The following is a 26203-nucleotide window of genomic DNA, read 5'->3' on the forward strand; positions in this document are numbered from 1 at the left end:
GGATCTTACTATATGTGAATCTGTGTGCATATTTGTAAGACTAGAGAAACTGAAATTATTAGAATGGAAGATTAAGATTTCCCTGACAGAGAGTGGTTCCTTGTAAAGAGGCTAAAGGTTGAAAAAGTAACTTTTCAACTTGAGATTTCCAGGCTGAAATCGGCTCAATTCGTCTTCATGCAAATTAAGCACATTGATAAAAATTTTAAATACCTAACCTCATATCCAAAGAGGAACACTATGGAACAAGAGGCTATGTTTATGTAATCAAACTACTGTATGATTTCAGGATCCCACAGCAACACTTTTGTAGATTCTATTCAGTATGCTACAGTTGGTGCCAAGATGGGTGAGGGTGGCGGACGCTGTGGTCACTTTGGCTGGTTTTGTTCTTGGCACTCTGGGGTGGTTTGTGAATCCTTCTCTTTATTCTGCCCTTCAAACTACTTTTCTATTCCTTCCTGCACCTTTGTCCTATTACCTTTTCTTTCAACTCTTTTCTCATTGAATTGTGGAAAAACAAAAAGAAGATTCTCATCTAAAATGTTGCTTTTTATTTAGAATTCTTAGAGGTTGAATTTCTTCAAGATTTTGTACTTTAGGTAAAAAAAATAGTGTTAATTTCAAATTTTATCAATGTGTTTAATTTAAATGAAAACAAATTGAGCTGATTTCAGCCTGGAAATCTAAAGTTGAAAAGTTACTTTTTCAGCCTTTAGATGGAGACATTTCCTTTGCTTTCGCAGGAGTTCCAATGGTTTGCAGGATCCTGGAAAGACTAAACACAATTGATTTTGAGCATGGCTGTGTCCATGTGAATGTAAGCTAGAGATCCAAAATGTACTCATTTTAACTTGAAATAATTGAAAGAATTTTGATGGGCAAATCAGGGGCTGGAGTACAGTGGAATTACTGGAAATTTAAGGAAATATGGGTTTTAATGAAAATGTATCAAAAATTTGTTAGATTATTTATGGAGAAAATTTGTGCAGCTATGGCGTGCCAGATCTCTAAATTTCATAGCCTGGGATGACACTCAGTTGCCTTAAGTTTTTTGGGAGGGATATGGTAGAATAAATTACAAGTAAATAATTGTGAATATGCGCTAGTTCTTCTTGGGCTAAGATTGTGTGACTGGGTTAACAGTTCTAGTTTTGTATAAATCCAAAAAAAAAAAAAAAAAAAAAACAGTTTCATTATGCTATAGTTGAAGAAAAACTTTTTTCTAAAACTTGTCTTTTAAAACTCTAATTTGTGCCTCTTGAGGACAGGGATGCAATTTATTATAGTAGCTTTCAAATGCTTTTGATTTAAACTACATGAAAACATTAATTTTACGTCATAATCCGAGAGAGAGAGAGAGAGAGAGAGAGAGACACTCAAATTTCTAAGCCCTTATTGTGTCAATTGCATTCTGATATATCCTTTCATTTCAGTAGGAAAAAAAATGCTGGTTGTCCTACTGATTAAGTTCATGACCTACTCAAGGATTGTGATCCGTTGTTCAGAAAAGAATGGTTTAGCCAGGTGTCGTGGTTGCACACCTGTAATCCCAGCAAGTGGGGGAGGTTGAGGCACTGAGGATCACAAGTTTGAGGCCAGCTTCAGCAATTTAGTGAGCCTCTAAGCAACTTAGAGAGACCCTGTCTCAGAATCAAAATTAAAAAGGGCTGGTGAGGTCTGGGGTTGTGGCTCAGAGGCAGAGCGCTCGCCTACCATGCATGAGGCACTGGATTCTATACTCAGCAACACATAAAAATAAAATAAAGATATTGCATCCACCTATAACTAAAAATATTTTTTTTAAAAAAGGGCTGGTGATATAGCTCACTGATAAAGTACTAGTGGGTTAAATCCCTAGTACCAATGAACGGATATGGTTTATTGGGTTTCGAATTTCCAGTACCTTGTAGAATCTCTGAGATAGGTTAGTCCTCTATAACTGGTAATCGATGTGTGAATAAATGATTGAAATGAGCAAGTAACAATGTACTGGTTACATGAAAAAACATTGTTAGAGGTAGATTTTTTGCCTGTCATTTAGTATTCTTGTTAGCTTCTCAATGTGGTACTGTCCCGGACTGACTGAATTCAGATGATCTCAGGTGGAGCTCAGGCAAGTGGGTGGTTTTTCCTTTTGTCCTTTTAATGCACTCTTTATTTTAGAATAGGGTTGGATTTTGTGCTCACTCCCACAGCACACATACTAGGATAATCTTGGCTTTTAAAAAAGTTGTATAAGATAATAGAGTTGCTCTGTATATAGCACCAGTTTTCCCTGTTAAAATCATACATTTTATGGTACATCTGTTGCAATTAATGAGCAGATAATGACACGTTATTATTGATGAAACTTGATAGTTTATTTGGATTTCCTTCATCCTCCCTTAATGTCCTTTTTCTATTCAAGGATACCCCATGACATTTAGTTATGTTTCTTTAGGGACCTCAGGCTATGATAGCCTTTTATTCTTTTTTTTTTTTTTTTAGATTTATGACTTTGGTTTAGGGGAGTACTGATCAGGTTTTTTGTAGGAAGCCCTTCATTTTGGATTTTTCTAGTGATTTGCTTATGGTTAGGGAAGCTTGGAGTTTGGGGGAAGACCATCAAGGTAAAGGAAATGGGTACATGCTCTGACGGTGGCTTATACTGCTGATGTTCACTTTGATCACCTGGCTGAGGTCAAGCTTGTGATTTCTCCTCTGCAAAGTTACCTTTTTTGGGGTCCCTACTCTGGACCCAAAAAGTTTGTGCAGAGAAGTCACTATATGCAGCCCATGCTTAGGGAGCAGGTACTTGTGCTCCAACTCCTTCAGATCCAACTATCAACATAAATTATTTGGAATTCTCCTGCACAGGATTTGCCTGGTCTCATTTATTTACTGATTCGATTGTTAATGTCAGCATGAAATCTAAATGACACAAATGGATATGTATTTGTACTTTGGGTTATAGTTCAATACGACATGAATTATTTGGTTGCTCAAATAGTTCCAGTTTTAGTCATTTGGAACTCTTTCTTGTTGGCTTCCGTATCCCTTTGACATACGGCCATTGTTGCTTTGTTTCTGAGCACCTCCTTGCCTTCTGTCATTGCAAAGTGCTCTAGGTCCATCTTGTGTATTCCCAGCCCAGCCCTAGATTCTGCAATTTCTTTAAGGATCCTCTTTTCTTTTATTGGAGAATGATGTTAAAAACAAAGATCTGAGTGAGAGGCGTTCCTGTTGCCTGAGGTTTGTCTTTGGCATGCTCAAAGCCCCAGATGTGCTTCATATAGGAGAGGTGGATCTCTTCTTCTCCAGCTAACTTCTCTCTCCTTTTCTGTTTTTCACCAGCCTGTCTCCCTGAATCTTGACTGCCTCATCTATAAGATAGGCATATTAAGTCGCCATCCAGGGAACAGGTGCTTCTCCATTCTACTGCCATGATTCCATGATCACCTGACCTTTCAAAACCCTCCTGGATTGCTTCCAACATCCAATTAGGCGGTCTCATTTTTCTAATTGCTTTCAAAGAGGAAAAGAATTGCATGACCCAGACACTGAGGGTACTTAATTTCTTTGTGGAATTTTATTACTCCCACTACCTAAAAGCTCAACAGTTAATGATGGCATCCCAGAATGAAATAAATCTGTCAGCAACTTTAAAATCATAATAGGACGAAAATCAACTGGGTCCTGTCTTGGAGTTCCTGGTCACAGAAATGCCCTCCATGTTTAGTGTGTTTTACAAACTGAGTGCATTTGCAGGTAGCTGAGGAAACAATGTGGCTGTTTGGAATTTCTGTACACCTTTCCTCTATGTAGTTACTCCATCAATAACAAGGATTTTTCTATAAAAGTTGTTTTTCTCCCTGCAAAAACATCCCCTGAATAACAGAATGGGCAAGTTGCTGAGAGATGTTAGAAAGGCTCACAAGACTAAGGGTGCCATTCCTTGAAGATTATCTATAGGTGGAATATATATATACATATTTTTTTGGTACCAGGGATTGAACTCACAGGTGTTTAACCACTGAGCCACACCCCCAGTCCTTATTATTTTTTATTTTGAGACAGAGTCTCACTAAGTTGCTCAGGGCCTCGCAGAGTTGCTGAGGCTGGCCGTGAATTTGCTGTCCTCCTGGCTCAGCCTCTTGAGCTGCAGGAATTACAGGTGTGTGCTGCCAGACCTGGCGGGGTGGAATAATTTTTAAAAGATATTAGTAAAACCTTAAAATGGTAATAAAAAGTAACAGTTGCTAAAATTTCCTGACAAAATAGAACTTGTAAGTGCTTTTACTGTACTCCGAGGTGTCCAAAGTGTGAAGTCCTTTTTCAGCTTTGGTTGCTGCAGTGCAACATGCACTCACCCAAACCTTAGAGTTGGAAAGATTCTTACCCACTTAGTGTTAGTTTCTGCCCCTATCAAAATGACTTTGTAGGCTTTGGAATTAGAATTTCAGCTTGATTACTTGCTAGCCAAGAGACTACTGGCAAGTTCCCTAATCTCCCTAAGCTTAGGGAATGAAAATGACAACAACAACAACAACAACAAAAAAACCCAAAACCCATAAAAGATCTGTACAGGCACCTAACAAAAAGATGCTTCATTTTATTGGCCATTAGGGAAATGCAAACTAAAATGGCAAGAAGACTCTACTACTTATGTATTTGAATATCTTATATTTTTATTTTAATATTTAGGTCATGAGTCTTAGGGAGGAATATTATATAAGTCTTTCTCAGTACATCACATTAGAATACAAACGTCAGTTTGTGCCATTATTAGTAATGCTTTTTGTTTTTAAGGTTATTACTGTGGGAATTTAAATTAGTTGTTAGAACAGGCATTACTTTCTTTAATTGACAAAAGTCATATTTTGTATAACATGTTTTGAGGTATGCATATGTTGTAGAGTGGCTATAGCAAGTTACTTAACATATGCCTCACATAATTAGTTTGTGAGTATGGTGAAGATACTTAAAATTTGCTCTTAGCAATTTTAAAGCATATAATGCATTGTTATTAACAATAGTTGGCAGTATGTACAGTATTTGTCTCTTGAAATTATTCCCCCTAACAGAAATTTTGTGTCCTTTGACAACTGTGTCCCCCATTCCCACCCTGGTGGCCATTAATTTTGTCTAATTCTATGAGTTTGACTTGTTAACACTGCACATATAAGTGAGCTCATATGGTATTTGTCTTCCTGTCCCATTTAGCTCAATATTCTCCAGATTCATGCATGTCCTTGCCAAGGACAGGATTTCCTTTTCTAAGACTGAATAGTATTCCATCTTGTCTATGCACTACATTTTCTTTATCTGTTCATCTGTCAGTGGGATTTCAGCTTGATCCCATGCCCTGGTTATTGTGCATAATGTTGCAGTGAATGAAGGGGACGCAGGTGTCCCTTCAACGTACTGTTTTCACATCCTTTAGCTATATCCCCCAAATTGGGAAAAGGTATGACCTCAACCACTTGGTTAAGATTCACTTGGTTAAGTTGCTGTTTCACCCTTTTGTAACTTTGTAATTATATTACTTGGGAGGAGATACATGTTTTGAGACTGTCGACTACATAAATGTCCTGTTCTCCAATTTACCACCTTAGTTAGGATATTCATTGTTGATTCTTGTACGCAGCAGTTTTTACTGTGATGCTTACAAAATGCATCTTTTCTAAATTATCAGTGACCAGGCTGGAACTTTAGGGTTTGATTCTGTGCAAGGACAGGGTGTCCGGACCCAAAGATGGTGGTGAGAGACTGATGATGAGAATGAACCGTGCAGTCCGGGCTGGCTGGGGAGGTAGACTGGGTGCGGGGGGATCTCACTGCAGTCAGGTAAATATCCTGTGCGTAAGAGGATGTTTGGAAGAGCTGTTTGGAAGGGCAGTGAGTCAGATGTAGGGATTTTGAAATTCATGGAAGACCAGTTCGTGGCTGTCCAGGTCTGGGGGTTGCCATGGATTCAGAGAATTGTTTGAGTGGACAGGTTTTCCATTACGAGGAAGTGAAGGGATTCTAAGGCTAGGGTATTGAATAAATCAACCATATGAAGGTCAAATTGGCCCGAGATAATGGGATGACTAGAGGAGAAATTTAACTAGCCAAATGCCAGAGGCCTCCACTGAGCAGGATCCACAGTGACTTTGTGGATGCCAGCCTGGCTGGAGGAGCCAGAGTTTACAAGCGAAGGGACAGTGATGAACCAGGGGGGTTAGGGAATAAAAAGAATGCTGTTTTTTTAGCCTCCCCCAATACTGCACCGCCATAGCTGAGAAGCCCTGGATGGCAGGTAGACCCAAGCTTTTGAGTTTCAGTAAAGAGCTGGGAGAGCTTTGAAGAGGAGGAGGGAAAGCCTGGCTTTGATGCTGTGGACAGGCTCAGAGGGTAAAGGAGAAAGGTCATTGTTTAGTCCCTCTATGCTGCTGCTATAACAGAATACCTGAGACTGGGAAAGTTATAAAGAACAAATTTATTCTCCCACAGGAAGCTAGGATATCCAAAATCATAGCCCCAGCAGCAGATGTGGCTTCTGGTGAGGGCTGCTCTGCTTTTGAGGTGGTGCTCTGTGTTGTACCCTCACGTGGGGAGGGGGTGGAAGGGTAAGAGCAGGGAAGCACTGTTCCCACATGGTAAAAGAGTAGAAAAGAGTGAACCTCCATCCTCCTGTTTTTCTGAATCAGGACCTTAACCCTCCATGAGGGCTCACAGCTCGGTCACCTCCCAGAGGCCCTATCGCTTTGTACTGTCACGTCGGTGAAGTCTCAGTGTGAAATTTGGAGAGTATTACAATAATCCAACCATAGCAAGCAGTACGACAGGTGGCTACAGGGTAGAGGGAAAGGAGAAGGAGAGACCTAGGAGAGTCCTGGGACCGGAAGGCCCTGGAGGATTATTAGGATCAGGGCAAGAATGAAAAACTGGAGACAGGCAGCCTGGGCTGATTGCAGGATTGTGCTTGGAGCTTTAGAACAAGGATTGGCTTAAAAAAAAAAAAAGATTGGATATTGCTTAGTGAGGGCCTATGGACCATATAGATCCCTTCTCATATAATTTTCATGTCATCAGATATTCTTTTCTGATTTTTATCAGCCATCAAAAGACTATTAAGAACATCCTTAGCCTTCAGCCTGTTCAGAAAGAACCATCAGTCATTTGTGGCCCCTCTGGCCTTGTTGGTTAACCCTGGCTCTCAGGAAGAGGGTAGGAGCTTGTGTGTGAAAGCAAGGGTTTGAGTCACCAGGGACATTTCAGGAGGGGAAGTAAAATACCTTGATGATCCCGAGTAACTGAGCAAACTCAGTGGGCACAATGGCACACACCTGTAATCCCAGCAGCTCCAGAGGCTGAGACAGGAGGATCAGGAGTTCAAAGCCAGCCTCAGCAATTTAGCGAGATGCTAAGCAACTCTGTCTCTAAACAAAATACAAAATAGGACTGGGGATGTGGCTCAGTGGTTGAGTGGCCCTGAGTTCAATTCCCGGTACCAAAAAAAAAAAAAAAAAAGAGTGTGGGTTATCAAAGAGTGTGGGTTATCTGATTGTTAACTTCAAAGATCAAGGGAGAGCTTAAAGATGAACCCTTAAGAATATGGTGAAACATGGTGCATGCCTGTAATCCCAGTGGCTTGGGAAGCTGAGGCAGGAGGATTGCAAGTCAAACCCAATCCTCAGCAACTTAGTGAAAACTCAGTGGTTAAGCACCCCTAGGTTCAATCCAGTACCTCCCCTGCCAGAAAATTAAATAAATAATATGGTGAAAAAGGTATGTATCTAGTACAGAGTAATTCACTGTGATTTTAGTTTTTAGATGATTTTTAATAAATATGTGTAGGATTATTTAAAGTCAAAGACCACATGTTTATTTATTTTTTTTTTTAGATGTTTGGTAATTCTCTCGTTTCAAGCCTCCTGTTCTCTGATCTCTGAATCTTTCTCAGTTTAATTCACCCATTTAATAAATCTCTGGCTTCTTCTGGGTTGTGGGAAGTGTGGTGAAGAGACCTGGTCACCCAAATGCTCTACAAAACAGACTTGCAATGGATGCTTTCTTGGCAGTCCTGAGTACCAGTCCCTGGTACTCTGAAGTGTTGAGCTCTTCTTAAGTCACCTATCAGTCCTCCAGTTGTGTTTCAAAATTCTTTCAAAAATCCATGGAGCGGGCTGGGGATGTGGCTCAAGCGGTAGCGCGCTCGCCTGGCATGCGTGCGGCCCGGGTTCGATCCCCAGCACCACATACCAACAAAGATGTTGTGTCCGCGGAGAACTAAAAAATAAATATTAAAAAAAAAAAATCCATGGAGCTTTCAACTGCTGTCCTTGTGTCTCTTCTAATGTCCTTGTCTCAGCAGAGATTTGGGAGGAAGAGGCAGCACAGGGGTCTGCTTAACCTGCCTTATACTTTAAAATAAGCAACTGTGGGGCTGGGGTGTAGCTTGGTGGTGCACTAGTCTAGTATACACAGGTCCTGGGTTTGATTCTCAGCCCACAAAAAAAGAGCAGCTAATACTTCTATGTTATGAAAAGCACTTACCACTTTTCCCTTTCCTTGTGGCGCCTTCTTACTGTTGCTGATGAATTTTATGATGAAATTTTAATTATAGTAGATGGGAAAATAGAATAAATATCAATATCTGGCATCTGAAAACGACTCACTTCTTTGCTCTAAAGGCCAGCCTTTGGTCAATCATTGTCAACTTGCTTTTTTTTCATGCCACATGAAACAGGAAAGAAAATTGATGCCATTGATTCTATTTTAAATTACTTCTCACTGATTCTGGTTGCTTATTAATAAAAGGTAAAGTGGGATATTTCCCCCCTTATTTTTAATGTGCTATTTTAGTTTCAAGCTAGATATGAAATAGTTTAGAATTCATATCTCCATCTTGTGTAACTAGAGTCCCAACAATACATTTTATTATAAAATTAGAAAACACATAGGTATTCAATCAATGGCTCCCTTCACTTTCTCCATGGGTGCCCCAGCTACCCTGGACTATGTGCCTTCTTGTGATCCTTGACATGTGATGAGGTATTTATCATTTCCTTATTATACTGTCCAACATGCATGTAAGATAGAAATTCTTTTTTTTGAGAGAGAGAACTTTTTAATATTTATTTTTTAGTTTTCGGTGGACACAACATCTTTTATTTTTATGTGGTGGTGAGGATCAAACCCAGCGCCCTGTGCATGCCAGGTAAGCGCGTTACCGCTTGGGCCACATCCCCAGCCCAGATAGAAATTCTTTACCAGAAAAAGTAAGGAGTCTCAGCAGAGGAGTTACATATACCAAGCATCTCCTTTCAGTCCCACTATGCTGACCAAATGTCAGTCAGCTGAAGATAGAAATGGACTTAAGTCTTTCTTATAAAAAAAATTAAATATTCTTTATGGGAGGCCTATTTGAAGAATGATACCTGGATGGGGAACTCATTGCAAATAGTGGCAGATTAGGGAAGGAGCCAGGAGTCCCATGAGCCAACATCAGAGTTTCAGAAGAGAAGCTGGGCACAGGGGCACATGCCTGTCATCCCACCTACTTGGGAGGCTGAGGCAGTTGCTCCAGGCTAACTTTGGGAACTTAGTGAGACCCTGTTTCAACATAAAGGCCTGGGAATATAGCTCAGTGGTAGAGTGCTTGGCTGCCATGTGCAAGCCCCTGGGTTAAATACCCAACACACACACACACACACACACACACACACACACACACACACGGAAATTGAGGGAGGCTAGTTCAAGATCAGTGAGAGGTGGTTTGGCCAGAAGACATGAACCTCCAAAGGACTACACGCATTTCTAGATATTAAAATGTTAACTTATATTTTGGTTAGAGGAAATGAAATCTAGGCACTTTTTAAAATATTTGTTGAGTTGAATGCACTGAAAGATTTTTTTAAAGCTCTGGTTTAAAATCTGATTAGTAGAATGTAAACCGTAATGTGACGGCTCCATGGCTGTTTGCTATTGTTAAAGAACACTGGATTAGGAGTCCCGGGAATGACTTGGTTTGAGTTTCATCTGTGCCATGTAAACCCCCACGGGTGGGAAATTGAATTGGTAATATACTGGGGGGTGCTGATGGACAATTTTGCAAGAAAAAAGGTGGAAGGTCAATTCTAATCCAAACTGTTGTGGAGGAAGATTTAAAAAACAGTCTCTCAAATTTCTTTTACGAATCCTATTCAAATAAAGAATAGAAAAATGTTAATGAACTTTGTTGAGGTTTAATTTACACTTAAAATATAGACATTTTATTTCATGTATGACTGTATGACAAATGTATAGACCCATGTAATTTTCTCACCAATCAAAATATGGAACATTTCCATCACTCCACAAAGTTCCATCATGATTCTTCTGCATCCACCTTAGGAAACCACTGACTTGCTTTTTGTGGCTTAGATGAGATCTGTCCTCCTAAAATTTTATGCAAGTGTGATCAAATAGTATGTCACCTTTTATGGATGGTTTCTTTGACTCTGCACAATGCATTTTAGATTTATGTTGTCGACACTATCAGTAGTTTGCTCACATTATTACTGATGTTTGGGTTGTTTCTGGTTTGTGACTAATATGAATGTTTTTGTGACTTTGCATAGACATGTTATTTCTCTTGGATAAATACTAAGAGTGAAATTGATGGGTTATTTATATGCTTATAAAAAAAACTTTCAAACTATCAATTTATTTTCCCTTCATGAATGTGTGAGATTTCCAATTTTTCCAACCTTTGGTATTGTTTTTTTAATTATAGCTATACCAGTGGGTACGCAGTGGTATTTCATTGTCTTTTTAATTTTCATTAGTCATTAGCAAAGCGATGTTAAATCTTAATCATGTGCTCATTGGATATCTATTTTTTGGTAAAATCTTTTTCAAGCGTTCTGCCCATTTTAAAATTGCACTGTTTATCATAATTATTTTGAGTTCTTCAAATGTTCTGATAAAAGTCCTATGTCAGATCTACATATACATGAAATATTTTATCCCAGTATGTGGCTTGAATTTTAATTTCCTTAATGGTTTTCCATGAAGAATAGAGGGTTTTATATTTAGTAAATCCAATTACCAACTTATTTTATGATCATTGCTTTGTGTATCCTGCCAATCAATCTTTGTCTATCCCTAGGTTTTCTTCCAGAACAATGTTGTCAAACAGAAATATCATGTGAGTCATATATGTAATTTAAAATTTTATAGCAGCCACATTAAAAAAGTAAAAGTAGCTCCAGTTAATTTGAAACCATATATTTCATTTAAACCAATGACAAAAATATTATTTCAACATGTAATCAATATAAAAATGAGATAGTTTACATTCTTATTTTTATCCCGAGTTTTTGAAAGCCAGACTATATATTTTTTACCTATAGCATCTTTCAGTTTGGACTACCCACAGTTCAGGTATTCCATAGTTATACATGGCTAGTGTATTGAATAGGGCAAGTTCAAGATGTTTCCTATTTTTCTGTTTGTTTATTTATTTTTTTAGTTAGGTCTGTGTTCTAATTTGACTTCATTTTCGGGTGTAGTGTGAAATGCAGGTAGAAGTTTTTTCTCCATATAGACAACCAGTTTCTAAGTAATTATTCATGTTCCTAGTTGAATTATTTGCACCTCTGTCAAGAATAACTTGTGGGTGTACTTTTGGACTCAGTATACTGTTCCGTGTTTACATAGGGCAGCACCAGACTGTCCTAATTATTCTAGCTTTAGAGTAGACCTTAAAATCATGTGGCATGAGCCTTCCAACTTTTAAAATTATTTTTTCTTTTCTAGGTACTTTTCATTTCCATACAAATTTTAGAATTAGCTTTTCAATTTCTGCCACAAAGCTGACATGGATTTTATCTGTTGAAGAAGATTTAAAAATGACCCCACAAAAGATAAGTCTTATGTCCTAACCTCTGGAATCTGTGACTGTTAACTTTATTTGAAGAGATAAATGAATAGGTCTTTGCAGGTGCAATTAGGCTGAGGATTGTGCAATGAGATCACCGTGTTGTTTAGGTGGATCCTATATACAATGACAGGTGTCCTCACAAGATAGACACGTAGAGGAGTAGATGATATGAACACAGAGGCAGAGATTGGAACATTGTGGGTATAATAAGCCACAGAAGTCGAGGAATGCCAACAGCCACCTAAAGCTGAAAGAATGGTGGAAAGATTCTCCTCTGTGGCCACTAGAGGGCACTCGTGGCCTTTGCTGAAACCTTGATTTCAGACTTCAGTCCTCTGGAGCTGAGAAAATCTTCTTGTTTGAAGCCACCAATTTGTGGGAATCTATTTTATCAGCTATAGAAAGCAAACAAACCCATTATCAGGCAGAAGAAGTTCCATTCTATTCCTTGTTTTTTGTTTATCAAACACCCATTATTTTGTTAATGTGTTTAAATTTTAGCCTCATCATAGCTGTTCCTCCTGGTGAAAACTGTTCCTGAATGTGTTGGGTCCTGACACATTGTATCAAATTATAATTTTGTCTGCATCAATCATCTTGTTCTTTATTTGATAACAAAATTTTAAGAAGTCATTGAGTTGGGGGTACAGAGGACCTGTACCTCAAAATAGTTAGAAGGGAAAAAAGAATGATAATAGAATTTTTTTCCCTCAGTGATTCTCTCTACAATAGACACACACTGGGAGCCCTTAGGTTCACTTTGACCTTGAGAGATACTTCATTTCAATGTAGTGTTTCCAAAATTAGGAGATTTCATATTAGATCTCATACTTCTCTTGACAATTATATAGATTTGGTGACTGTGCTGTGATCTCCCACAGGGCAGCCATTGGTGTGACCTGTACACCACTTGCCCTTTAAGCAAGGTTGCTCTATCACTGTATCGTAGTCCTGTTATTCCTCATTGATTTAGACTTTATAGAGATTTGAGTTTGCAGCCTGTATTTTAGAATCTTGTTGGAATACATTGTAATGTTGAAGCCTGTGTCCCTGAGGAGAGGCTTAGGGGTAAGGAACGTGTCAGCTACAAGGCAACAACTTGTGTTCAAAGAGAATTGTGGGAAAAGAGATGAAAGGGATTTTCATATAGTATATTACCTATGGGGGGCAGGAAGGAGGGAGGAAGGGACAGACTTCTGGATATATGCGGCATAAGGAAGCATTTTTAAAAAATCTCTAAACCATCTGAAAGAAAGCAGAAAAACAAAAACAAGTCAAAAAGCAAACCCTCACCTGCTACAAACCAAAGGGAAAAAATACATATATAAACTTAACCTAAAATTTGAGGGGTGATGGCGAAGCAAGAGTGCTGATGAAGTATGGCTCCGCTGTGCGCGTCCCCACCCAAGTCCTCCTCCCAGCCCTGTAAGACATGTCGAGGAAAAAGATGATCAGACCAATCCTGAGAATTCTCACAAACACCCTTCACTTGGGAAAGGAGTGAGTGGGATCCCCATGAAATGCCCACACCACTGTTGGGGCTTGCCAGAGAGAGAAGAGGGTGCCATGTTCTGGAGTTCCCTGCTACACTGAGCACATGAAGCAGACAAGGGCTGCTCCCAGCATGCAGGGGCTGAGGAGGACACTCAGGACTTAAAGCAGCAATGGCTGAATTCCCCTGAAGGCTCTGCACTAGTCTAGGCTGAATTCCACACACCCCCTTCCTCCTACTCCATGTCTGAAATCCTTCAGTTTAAAAAAAAAAAAAAAGTAGGCAGAAACAACACTCATCCCTCAAACTGAAGCCGATTGAGCTATGTACTATGAATGGAATCTAAAAATTGAAAGATCGTACTATATGCGAGGGGAAAACTGTTATAGAGTAAATAGCACTGAGTCATAGCCCAGGTAAGGATACTAACAGTATTTAAAATGATGAATTCTTCGTCACCATCAGGGCAAAGGTTACATAGGATTCTGATTTCTCGGCAGAAATCATTCATGTTAAAAATCAGTGAAGCAATTGCCTTCTTTTTCTATTAGGTTTTGAAAGAAGCCGTGTATTCAAAGTATTTACCTAGCTCAGTTTTTACTTACTCATAGAGAAAAAACATGTTCTCTCAGATATTAAGGTAACCTATAAGCCCTCATTAAGAAAATGGCTTGGAAAAGAAGGTAGTCCATCAGATACTAGATAAAAATAAAGAATTCAGGAATGGGTAAGTTATGGTGAATCTCAAATTTATTTAAATGTGGATTTAAGACCGAATGTCTAGGAGAATAAAGCTGCAGAGCCTTTGTAAATGCTCTAATTGCTAATAAACCTAAAGTAATACAAGCAATAGAAATTGAGAGGCTGCGGGTGACAGTAGGTGGACGTTTAAGCTGCTAATCAATCTCATCTCTTAGAGCTATGAGACCGTCTGAAACGAAACACATAGAAACTCTTCCTTGTACTTTAGTCTTTACTGAATGTGCATGGGCCTCTTTTAGGAATGTACGAATTGCAAGGGGAAAAAGCGATTGCTCGAACGTCGCTGTAGCTTTCTCTTAAACCCGAGTAACATTTAAAACATTTTAAATTACTTGAAGTATACACACTGTGAGTCCACAATTGCAATGTTACTTCTGTCTAGTCTTTCAGGGTCTTCCTTTCGTCAGCTGTCCGAAGGGAATAACGGTGGTTCTCCGAGGGTTGGCGTGAGGATTCAGTGTCTTTACCTATGGGGTGCTTAGGACAGTGCGGGGCTCGCCAGCAGCGGTGAAATCGAGGCTGCCCAAACTTCAACGCTGCACGCATAGGAGATAAGTTGGTTCAGCCTATCTCAACATGCTTCTAGCATCTGTGGTATTTTTCGTTTATGATTTGGCTCAGGGCGACTCAGTCTGGTGGTGACTTAAGTGAACAGTCTGTGGTAGGGGGGCTTCGGGCTGAGTCGGGTCTACCTGCGCCAGCTCTGCACCTGGGCGACCTTGGCTTTGCCCACACCGATGACTCAATCGGCCAGGCGTCTGGGCGCCTGTCCTCTTCCTCCGCCCCCGGCAGCCGACCCCCCGGCTCTCGAGCGGGGCCTCCTCCTGCCACGTGACGCCCCCGCCAGGGGCCCCAGCGCCCTCCTAGCGGACGCGCTGTTCCGGCTCCCGGGCTCCGCCTGTGCACGGCCTCCTCAGCTAAGCCATCCTCTTGGCTGCCGCGGGCGGCAAGCCCACGGAATCTGCCATTTGTCATTCAGCCCGTTGGGAACGCCCCAAGCCTTGATTTAGACGCGTCTGGGGCGTACTCCGGCCTCACTCTCCTGGCGGGCGAGCAAGCGGTCGGACGCAGCAGCCGCGCTCCCTGCACAGTGGAGCGCGGCCCGTGGCGCGCGGGGCGCTTCCCCGATCGCAGTCATGGCCGCGGAGGCGGCGCGTTCGAGCAGCCTCGCCTGAGTTCAGGGGGGCTTCGCGCCCCGCAGGGTAGGTGCCGGGTGCTCGCAGCCGCAGGGCGGCGCGGGCCTGGGTGGTGGGCGGCTGGCGGCGGCATTGCCGCGCTGCGGGCAGCGCTGGGCTTCGCTGCTGCCGCGCTGGGGAGGGTGTGCCGTGGCGACGTGCCGCGGACGTGACGGGGTCCCGGGCTGCTCGGGCGAAGTGCGAAACTCCGACAGATTGTCACCCGGTGCGCCGGGGCGGCAGGGACAAAAATGCTATCGCCTGGTCCGTTTTCATGCCCATGACTGACACGTTCGCAGGTATTTGGTCTGCGGCAAATAGACTCGATGTTTAAGACCTGGCATGCGGGGCTCGCCAAAAGGCCAAGAGAGACTGGGTGAAGTCCGTTAAAAAGTCATCGTGTGGTCAAACCGTAGATGTGTGCATTTTCACCCTTGATGGGAAATGTTATTTTGGATGCGTTTATGTTACGGACTCTTTATCAGTGGTGTTCACGAAACTATTTTTTAAAACGTGGACTCCTGAAAATTTCCTGGAGTGGGATAATTGGTAATGCAACTAAGGTTATTTAGTCTCTGCGTCCAATTTTAAGGACCGTAGTGGAGATTTGTACTTTATACCGAACTAAACTTATGGAATTTCGGAGGATATTTTTTCCAACAAATGTGTTACTTGTATGTTTTAGGAAACCAATAAAAATTAGAAATCCCAACTTAGGTCCTCCTTTTTCCAGGAAACCTCCTGTAACCTCTCCTGCCCAGGCAGGATCCGAGGCCCCTCCTGTGATCTTTCTGGGTCTCCCCGAGGTCCGGGTCCCTGAAGTTCTCCCCTCTGCACCCCCTGCCTCCGCGTATTAACCCGTCTGTCTTGCTGGGAATCCAGTGGTCGCTGGCTCAGCACTTGGTAAGTGATTGATATAAGTTTATGACGAATGAAAAGATAAAGTGTTATGATATTTCGTGGTTTTTGCTCTGAAATAGTAAATTCAAATGCTCTGAGATAAGAACGTTTATTTAAAGTTAAAGATCAGAAAAAGTTGAAAACATTGATGTCAGCGACGCCCGACCCAGCAGTCCCGCGCCTGGGTATTCATCCTCTAAAACAATGTTTTTGAGAATCTGAAGCCCATGTTTGTGGGTCGTGGAATTATTTAAGTGGATAATGAACTTGAATTTGTTAAACACGACCTACCAGATAATAGAAAATGTCAGAATGTCTCAGGTCATAGAGAATTTGCTTTATGATTCCCCCCCTCGCCCCCCCCCCCCCCCGCCCCGCCAGTTTTATACACACACAGATGTGTGTACTGATGTAAAACGTCATTTCTTAGTATGAGTCATGGTCAAAAAAGTTTGAAAGCCACTGCCCTAGATAAATTTTCATATATAAAACACAAGAGGATGTGTACAAGGTTTACTATAGTGCCAAAAGATGGAAGCAGCCTTCTTTTCCATCTGAAGGAGAAATGTAAATTGCGCGCTGGCCATAAAACAGAACGCGGTACAGCTGCAAATGAAACAGTTTTGCTTCAACACAGGCACGTTTCAGTGTTGAGCCAAAAAAAAAAAAAAGTTAACAAAGAATACTGTATGGTATCATTTATGTAAAATTCAGATCGTGGCAAAGCAAGCCTATTGTTTAGGGATGTGCACGTAGACATTAGAAGTGGTAATGTAAATGAATACCATTAATAGCATAAAAGGCTAGTGGTCAGCTCCTGGAGAGGGCGCTCGCGCGTGTGTGTGTGTGTGTGTGTGTGTGTGTGTGTGTGTGTGTAGGAACATACCACAGGCTCGGTCATGCTGTAAATGCCTTACCTCCTTGGCCGTGACCTGGGCGATGATTATACCAGTGTTTACTTTATAACTCCTTGTTAAGTGATATAGAGGTTTATATGTTAAACTTCCACCAAATATATTAAACTATACATGTTACAAAATGAAGAAGATTGAATCCAGGTCTCTAAGTCTATTAATCATGTTTTCCATCTTATGTAAAGTCTTGATCAGGTAGAAGTACCTAGGGAACTTCATATTGGTAATGTTTTATTTCATAATTTCTCTGGTGGCCATATCTGTATTCATTAAGTTGTTTTTATACCTAAAGTAGCTTATTATATTTTAAAAAGCACTTAGAAGAAAGTCAAAATCACTTGGCATGCTGTCCTTTTAAAAAGCCACTTTTACATATTTTGTACAAAATTGGGATTATATTTTATTTAGGAATTCAAGCTAAAATCAGATTCTGTTATGGAAAAAATAAATGCTGAAAAAAAATAAGAACATACTTTATAGTCCGTCACTCAGGATTTAAAAGTGCTTACATAGCGTCATATTACTTTACTGATTTCAATTCCTCAGTCGCTCAATTCCACATTTGTGTTTCTCAACAGTGACAGATGACTTTTATATTTTATTGTTATATTATAATGTATTATATCTTAGAAAATAATATTTACAACACTGCAGAAATTTCTATTGGAAAACATGATTCTAGATGCAGACCCTGTTCTGTTTGTATAAACTTGCAGACAATAAACTGTAGGCATTAATTTTTTCCTTATGCTTTTTATATCTTAAAACTTCCCTGCTTTTAAACATATTCTTCAAATTCTTTCTAAAGATGTTAAAGTTTGTATTTTGTTCACTTAGTTCTGTATGTGAGGCGTGCATGTACATGTGTGTATAGATGTATATATTTTGATCATCTTGTAAATTCAAGATTGATTGTTTTTTTCACATATGGAAAGGTAATTGTCCCAGTGCCAGTAATTTGCAGCACCACTCTGTCATGTACAATACCCAGACACGTTTTGTCTTATTTCTGGGCTCTACTTACGGGTTATTTGAAAATATGACAGATTTTCACTTATTGCTGCTTCATATATAGTAAATTATTCAGTTTTAAGAATTAAAAATGTTTTCCATCGTGCCTTTTTTTTCTTTGAGATTTTAAAAAGTAGTCTCTAGTTCCAGTGTGGATAGTTTCTGAGCTATTCTTTGGTTACTGATTTCTAATTTGCATGATAGGAAATTTGTCTATGCTATTAATTGTATGAAATATGAGAAAAGTTGCTTTGTGGTATCAATTACTCCTTATATGATCCAGAAGAATGCATACTCAAGACCTTTTGGGACAAGGTATGTATTTGTGTACATACATATATATGTATAAATATGTATACATATGTATGTTACTTGTATCTATTTTTAATGTTTGCCTTTCATCAGTTCTATAAAATATTATTCTTTATTTCTATTCTTTCTTTATTAAGAACTATGATTTTACTTGCATTAGACTTTCTCAGATTTAACATTTATGTTTTTAATCTAGTACATGTGTATATACAAATAAAATTTTAATCCATTTTTAATTCTAATGAATACTCTTCAACCCATGTTCCAATCTTTGGATAATTTGCATTTCTTTCCAGGTTGAACTATGTGTACAATAAAATATTAAACTAAAGTGTGTGGCTTAATGAAATTTACATACACCCGTGCGATCACCACCCAGATAAAGACATTAAACATTTTTATCCTTGCAAAAGTTCCCTGTGTGCCTTTCCATTGATAGAGCCAAACATTTGCCTCCCGCAATCAACTGCTGTCCTGATTTCAATTGCCGTGAATAATTTTCACATGTTCTTAAATTTCATATAATTGGAATCATATATTTTATTCTTTTATTCATAGTGTACTTTTGAGGCCCATTCATGTTACACATAGAAGCCATTTTGTTTGCTTCCCCCTCACCCCGCTTATATCAAGGGTTGGCACAACAACCTCTGAGCCAGTGCCAATCCTCTTCATATTTTCATATATAAAACTTCACAGGAACATAGCCATGCCTGTTCAGCAGAGTTCAATCATTATTTTTATTTCCTATCTGGCCATTTACAGAAAAAGTTTGCTTACCATCTTCTATAGGAGCACATTATATGGCTAAACTAACAATTTATCCATACTCTTATTAGTGAGCATTTGAGTTTTTTCAATGTTGGGTCATTATTAATTGCTACAAATGTTCTTAAAATTTCCATTGGTGAACATATATTGGGTATAGGTTGAGTATCCCTAATCTGAGAACCCAAAATCTTTCTGAAATATCCAAATGCCAAACTTTTTGAGCAAACTTTTATGATGCCACAAGTGGAAAATTCCAGATCTGACCTCATGTGATGGGTTCTGGCCAAAATGGAGGTGTACTAAAATTATTGTATAAATAATCTTCAAGCTGTGTAAATAAAGTACATACGAAACATAAATGAATTTCACATTTAGAGTTAGGTCTCATCCTCAATATATCTCATTATGTATATGCAAATATTTCAAAATTAAAAAAAAACCCAGACACTTCATGTACCAAGCATTTTGAGTAAGGGATAGATACACTTAACCTGTATACATCAAGGAACTGAATTTATGGTCTTTAAGGTAGGTTGGTTTGTATTTCCATGAACATTAATAATGTTGAACATTTTTAACTTTATTGGTCATTCAGGTTTTTTTGTGACATACTTGTTCAAATATGTTGCCAATTTTTAAACTGGGGTAGTTTTTTTGTTAATGAGTTTTAGTTCCTAGCATATTCTGGATAGGAATCCTTTGCCAAGTACATGTTTGCCTATTTAGTCAGTCTCTCTCTCTTCTTCCCTCTCTCTCTCCCTCCCTCCCTCCCTCCCTCCCTCCCTCCCTCCCTCTACCCCCACACACTGCCCCACCTTTTTTTTTGGGGGGGGCACTAGGGATTGAACCTGGGCTCTTAACCACTGAGCCACACCCCTAGTCCTTTTTATTTATTTATTTTTTAATTTTGAGATGGGCTCTCACTAGGTTGCTCAGGGCCTCAATAAGTTGCTGAGGTTGGCTTTGAACTTGTGATCCTCCTGCCTTAGCCTCCCTAGCCTCTGGAATTACAGGTGTGTGCGATTGCACCTGGCTCCCGCCCCACCTTTTGCAGAGTTGGGGACTCTCCCATGTTTGGCAAGCATTCTACCACTGAGTTTCACTCCCCAGCTTGTTTAATCTCTTAATGGTGTCTTTTAAAGTTTTTTTAAAAATATTTTTTAGTTATAGATGGACCCAGTACCTTTATTTATTTATCTTTATGAGGTGCTGAGGATCGAACCCAGTGCCTCATACTTGCTAGGCAAGTGCTTTACCACTGAGCCACAACCCCAATCCCTCTTTTTAAGTTATTTATTTATTTATTTTTGTACTAGGGATTGAACCCAGGGGCGCTTAACCATTGAGCCACATCCCCAGCCCTTTTTATATTTTATTTTTTGTGGGCAATACTGAGGATTGAATTCAGGGGCACTTGATCACTAAGCTACAGCCCCAGCCCTATTTTGTATTTTATTTAGAGATAGGGTCTTACTGAGTTGCTTAGCGCCTCACTTTTTGCTGAGGCTGGCTTTGAACTCATGATCCTCCTGTCTCAGCCTCCTGAGCCACTGGGATTACAGGTGTGCACCACTTTGCCCAGCTTAATGGTGTCTTTTGATGAGCAGAATTATTTCTGTGAAATCTAATTATCAGGGATGTTTTAGGGGTGAGTAAAGGATTAGATTTTGTTTTGTTTTGTTTTTCCATATCCTGCTCACAACATTTTCTCCCACCCTCATCATCCTCCCACCAGGGTCTCAAAAACCCTAAAAACTTGTGCCTACACTTTCCTTTCTTCCAGACACTGTAGTCTATGATGATTGCCAGTTGATTTTTATGTTTATAAGGTGAGGTCAAAATTTATTTTCCAGGGGCTGGGGTTTTCGCTCAGTGGTAGAGTGCTTGCCTAGCATCACATAAAAATAAATAAATAAATAAAAATAAAGGTTAAATTCTTTAAAAAAAAAAACAAAAAAGATTTTCCATGTGGACAAACAACTGCTTTGCACATTTATTGAAAAAAATTTACATTGAATTGCAGTGAGGCCTCTTGAAAAATGAAGGATTGTATAGTTGTGTCTTTTTCTGGATCTGTTCCACTTGGATTGTTTATCAATTCTTGCATTACTACCAAACTTTCTTAATGTAGTTTATAGTAAGTTTGGTTTTTTCTTTCTTGCTGGAGTTTGAACCCATGGCCATGCACATGCTAGACAAGTACTCTACCTCTGGGTTAGATTCTATAGTAAGTCTTGACTTGGTAATGTAACTTCTCTAGATTTTTTTTAAACAATTATTTTGGCTATTTAAATATTTTACATTTCCATAGAAATTTTAGCAAGAAATTATCAATGTCTATTTAGAAAAAAATGTGTGCCAGATTTTAATTATGATTGCACTGCTTTTACAGAACAGTTTTTGGGAAATGAACAATTTAATGTTATTGATTCCTGCTATTTATATACTGGTATATCCTTCCATTGGATAAGTTCTTCAGTGACTCTCCGCATACTTTTTGTGTTTTTCAGTATAGGGGACTTATATATTGTTAAATTTGTTGCAAGGCATTTGATATTTTTTGATGCTATTGTGTTTGGATTTTCTTTGTGCTTTTTCTTTTGGTACCGGGTATTGAACTCAGGGGTACTTGACCACTAGGCCACACCCCCAGCCCTATTTTGTATTTGATTTAGAGACAGGGTCTCACTGAGTTGCTTAGCACCTAACCACGGCTGAGGCTAGCTTTGAACTCACAATTCTCCTCTCTCACCTTCCCAAGCAGCTGGGATTACAGGTGTGTGCCACTTTGCCCAGAACTGTGTTTTGATTTTTGTTTTCCAGTTTTATTTTCCAACTATCTTCTTATGTACAGAAATAATTAATTTTGTGTATTGATCTTGTATTTTGTGACCTTGCTAAATTCACTCATAGTCCAGGTAGCATGTAGATTTGAGAGGAGATTTCTTTAATGCACAATCACATCATTTGCAAAAAAAAGACAAATTTTAAAAGGTTTAAATTTGCCTTTCCAATATCTATTTTCTTTTTCTTGCTTTATTGCATTGGCTGGGACCTCCTGAACAATATGTTTATTTTTCTTTGCAGTATTGGGGATTGAACTCAGGAACTCTCTCCCACATCCCCAGTTACATCTCCAGCCTGTTGTTGTTATTATTATTTTATTAGAGACAAGTTCTTGCTAAATTTCCCAGGCAAGCCTGGAACTTTTGATCCTTTTGCCTCAACCTCCTGAGTAGTTTCAATTACAGGTGTGCAACACTATGCTTGGCCCCAGAATAATTTTTAACATAAGTTTTAAAATGAACATCCTGTGTTTTCTTTATCTTAAATGAGGAGTATCTCAGCATTTCACTATTAAGGATGTTTATGCTTTTTGTGGATGTCCTTTGAAATATTGAGGAAACTGCTTTGTTTTTGTTAATGTATATTTAATTTTTAGAAGTGTTTTATTGGAGGAAATTTCTATTTACAAATACTTACAAAGATAGTCCAGAGTATTCCTTTATACTCTTTACCCAGAGTCCTCTGTTAGCATTTTATATAGCTATCATACATTTACCAAAATTAAGATATTTAACATTGGCACAATACTTTAAATTAAAGACTTTATTTGGGTTTTCCATAAATGCCTTTTTCCTATTCCAGTATTCATCCTACATATCACATTGCATTGAGTTGTCATGTCTCCCTGGTTTAATCTGATAATTTACTCAGTCTTTCATGACCTGGCCACTTTTGACTATTACTGGTTTTGAATGCTATAGAATATCCCTTAGTTTGGGTTTTTCTGGTGTTTTGTCACATTTAGACAATGGTTATGGATTGGTGGGGAGAAGGAGTAGAAAATCAGGTGTTGTACCCTTCTCTTACTTGGGCAAAAATAGTATTCATAGCAACTACTGATGTTATCCTGATTACAAAGTTCAGGTGGGTCTTCCAGGTTTCATGTTGTCATGTGACATTTTCACTCTTTCCATATTCTATTTGTTGAGGTCCATAGACAAAGGAAAAGATAGTCAAATAATTTGTGGATATGTTTTAAAATCACCATAGTAATTTTTTTCTTTTGTGGCATTGGGGATCAAACCTAGGGTACATGCTAGGCAAGTGCTCCATTACTGAGCTACCTTCTCAGAACTCCCCCTCTTTAAGATTATTTGAGACAGGGTCTTGCCACAAATTCCTGAGACTGGCCTTAAATTTGCAAGTTCTCCTGCCTCAGCCTGCCAAGTAGTTGGGATTTCAGGTGTGCACCACCATGCCTAGCTTAGTAATTTATATTTTGATGAAAATATTTGAGGCTATACAAATATCCTGTTTCTCAAAAGTTTTGCCCACTAATTTTAGAGTGATGGATTTCACCTGCAGTAAGGATTATGGTATGCTAAAATGATGTTTTCCATTTTCTTCATTCTTTGTGCATTTATTAGTTGGAATTCTTCTTGAAGAAGGATTTCTACTTTTCCCACATTTATTTATTCAACCATTTATGTATATCAGTATGTATTATGGTATACATTTTAGAATTTGAGTCATAATATAATAATATCATTATCTTGCTTAAATTGTTCCAACTTTGTTTGGTGTTGAGACTTTTTCAGACTGGTTCCTTCATCATTTTGACACATTCATATTTCTTTCTCTCTCTCTCTCTCTCTCTCTCTCTCTCTCTCTCTCTCTCGCAATAGGCAATTACTTAGCTTCTCTATATCTATTTTCTCATATGTAAAATATAGATAACAAATGTCTACCATATGAGGTTGAAAGGGTTAAATGAGTTAATATAAAGAAAGGGCTAAGAAAGGTACCTGGCTTCCAGGGAACACTCATTTTTTTTTCTTGATTTCCTAGCATTTTGATTATTTTAATAATGAAGTCATCTTACATTCTTAAGAAACCTTACACACATTTATATGATTAACTTACTACTTTAATTTTTTCATGTAATATCCATGAATCATAAAGCAACTGTTCTTTTGCTACAGCAAAGAACATAACAAATGACAGATTCCTAAAGCAACATTACACAAGAGCTTAGCAACTGGGGTGGCAACATTCCCAACCTTGTGGAGTGATTTGTATCTGAGTCGTTTGATAAGCTAGAGATAGAGATAGCTTTTGCATGAGCAAATTCAGCACTTGGCATGTCATGTGGAAAGTGGCCACTCAAGAGAAAGGAAAAGTGATTTTACCTTTTTTAAATATTTCATATTGTATTATTAATACATCATGTTCATTAATTGTGTGTAGAGGTTTCAGTATTTAGAATGTTTAGAAAGATTCACTCACTAACAAACATATTAAGTACTTTCTGTTTGTTAGTGTTTTGATGGTTTGGGTTACATCTTTACTCTGGAGAACTTTTATGTTTTTGCAGTACTGGAGATTGAGGCTAGGGATACTCTATTACCAAACAAAATAATCTCCCGTTGTTTTTTTTTTTTTTTTTTTTTTTTTTTTGTTTGTTTGTTTGTTTTAAAGATAAGTTCTCCCTAAGTTACCAAGGCTGGCCTCAAAGTCACAATACTCCCTCTTCAGCCTCCCAAGTAGCTAGGATTAGAGGTGGGTACCACCATGCCCTGCTCACTCTGAGAATTTATGGGCCATTGAATATTGAAGGCAGCCTATTTGTATCCCTCAGGGAAATTCATATCCACTTTTTTAAAAAAAAGTTGGTAATATTAAACTTTTAATATCTTTCCTGTTTTCTTTCACTTCTCCCCCTGTTAAGAGTTTCCTTCCTATCATGTATAATGACCACTGGGATTCATTCTCTGAAAGGAATCCTTCAGTGGATTCCAATTCTTCCGAGAAAAATCCTTGACTTCTTGGCCAGACCATGTGGTCCCACTTTATTCCCAACTTGCTGTCCTGGATTAGAAGACTTTCACTCCTCAGAACTAGTCCAGTGGTCACATGGTCTTAAATGCTCCTCCCTAAAGGGTCACTGCTGTCTCTGTGGCTATATTTTTGTTCCTGCCATTTTCTTTACCTTAAATACATGAACTAATTTTCAACTCAAAATTTCCAGGCTCATGTTTGGAAGATTCTCTATGATCCTAGTAAGAATACAACCCTGTAATTTGCAACCTGTAGCCCTTGTGAAGTTTTAACTTTCATTGCCAGTTTTTTTTTTTTTAATCTAAATGTCATTTCCAGATGGGCAGGTTCTTAGAGATTAGGGTTCAAGTGCCTAGCATATGCTTTGCATGCAAAGAGTTATTGCTCAATAGCTACCACCATTAAGTACCTACTATAATTGTGCTACAATTTTGCAAAGTAAGTAGTATTATCTGGTTTAAATTGTGAAGAAACTTACTATCAAAGAGATTAAGAAACTTGCCCAATATCACATAGTCACTAAGTGGAAAAACTGGTTTGTCTAATTCAAAGGCTCTTATTCCTCTATGACATATGGCCTTGGTGCTAAAAGTAGTTAAATAAATGAAGTTACTTAATAAAAGTGTTTATGGTACAACACACACCAAAATTGTTTTGCTTTTATTGCCAATGTGCTACTTAAGAGTTTTGCTTTGATAACCACAGTAGTTGTGTGAACTTACCAGTGGGCTTCCTTTAGATTTTCCTTCTAAGTTTTTAGCAATATTAATGTATATAGTTTAAATATTCTAATTTTAGCTTACTTGAGAGTCAAACAGAAACTTAACCATACTTTTCTTTGTGTTTAAGTAGAAAATTTTGCTTTTGCCTACAAACCTTTACTAGGTAACAGGTAAAATAAAAATAGTCTGTTTCTCTTTGTTAAGAACTTTTTCAATTGAGATATAAAATACATGGAGGAAAAAGCATATAAGGTCTGTCTGTCATAAGTATGCAAACTTGAATTTTTACATATATGTACACTTGTGTGATCTCAACCCAGATCCATATTACATCCATCCCATAAGAGAATATTCCATCCACCTCCCAGCTAGTATATTGAGCATCTCTAATCCAAAAATTTGAA

The 26203-nt window shown here is 38.7% G+C and overlaps 1 protein-coding gene across 2 annotated transcripts in view; it reads left to right on the plus strand.

Moving 5' to 3' along the window:
- The first annotated feature begins 15204 nt into the window (after positions 1-15204).
- Positions 15205-26203, plus strand: part of Plagl1 (PLAG1 like zinc finger 1) — a 50909-nt gene continuing 39910 nt past the window's right edge. For both annotated transcript variants that reach the window (XM_077801792.1, XM_077801793.1), the window contains exons 1-2: positions 15205-15352; positions 16059-16228. The gene's annotated coding sequence lies outside the window, so the exon portion shown is untranslated. The remainder of the gene's footprint in view (positions 15353-16058; positions 16229-26203) is intronic.

The sequence above is a fragment of the Urocitellus parryii genome, chromosome 8 (genome assembly GCF_045843805.1).
Source record: "Urocitellus parryii isolate mUroPar1 chromosome 8, mUroPar1.hap1, whole genome shotgun sequence".
Lineage (NCBI taxonomy): Eukaryota > Metazoa > Chordata > Mammalia > Rodentia > Sciuridae > Urocitellus > Urocitellus parryii.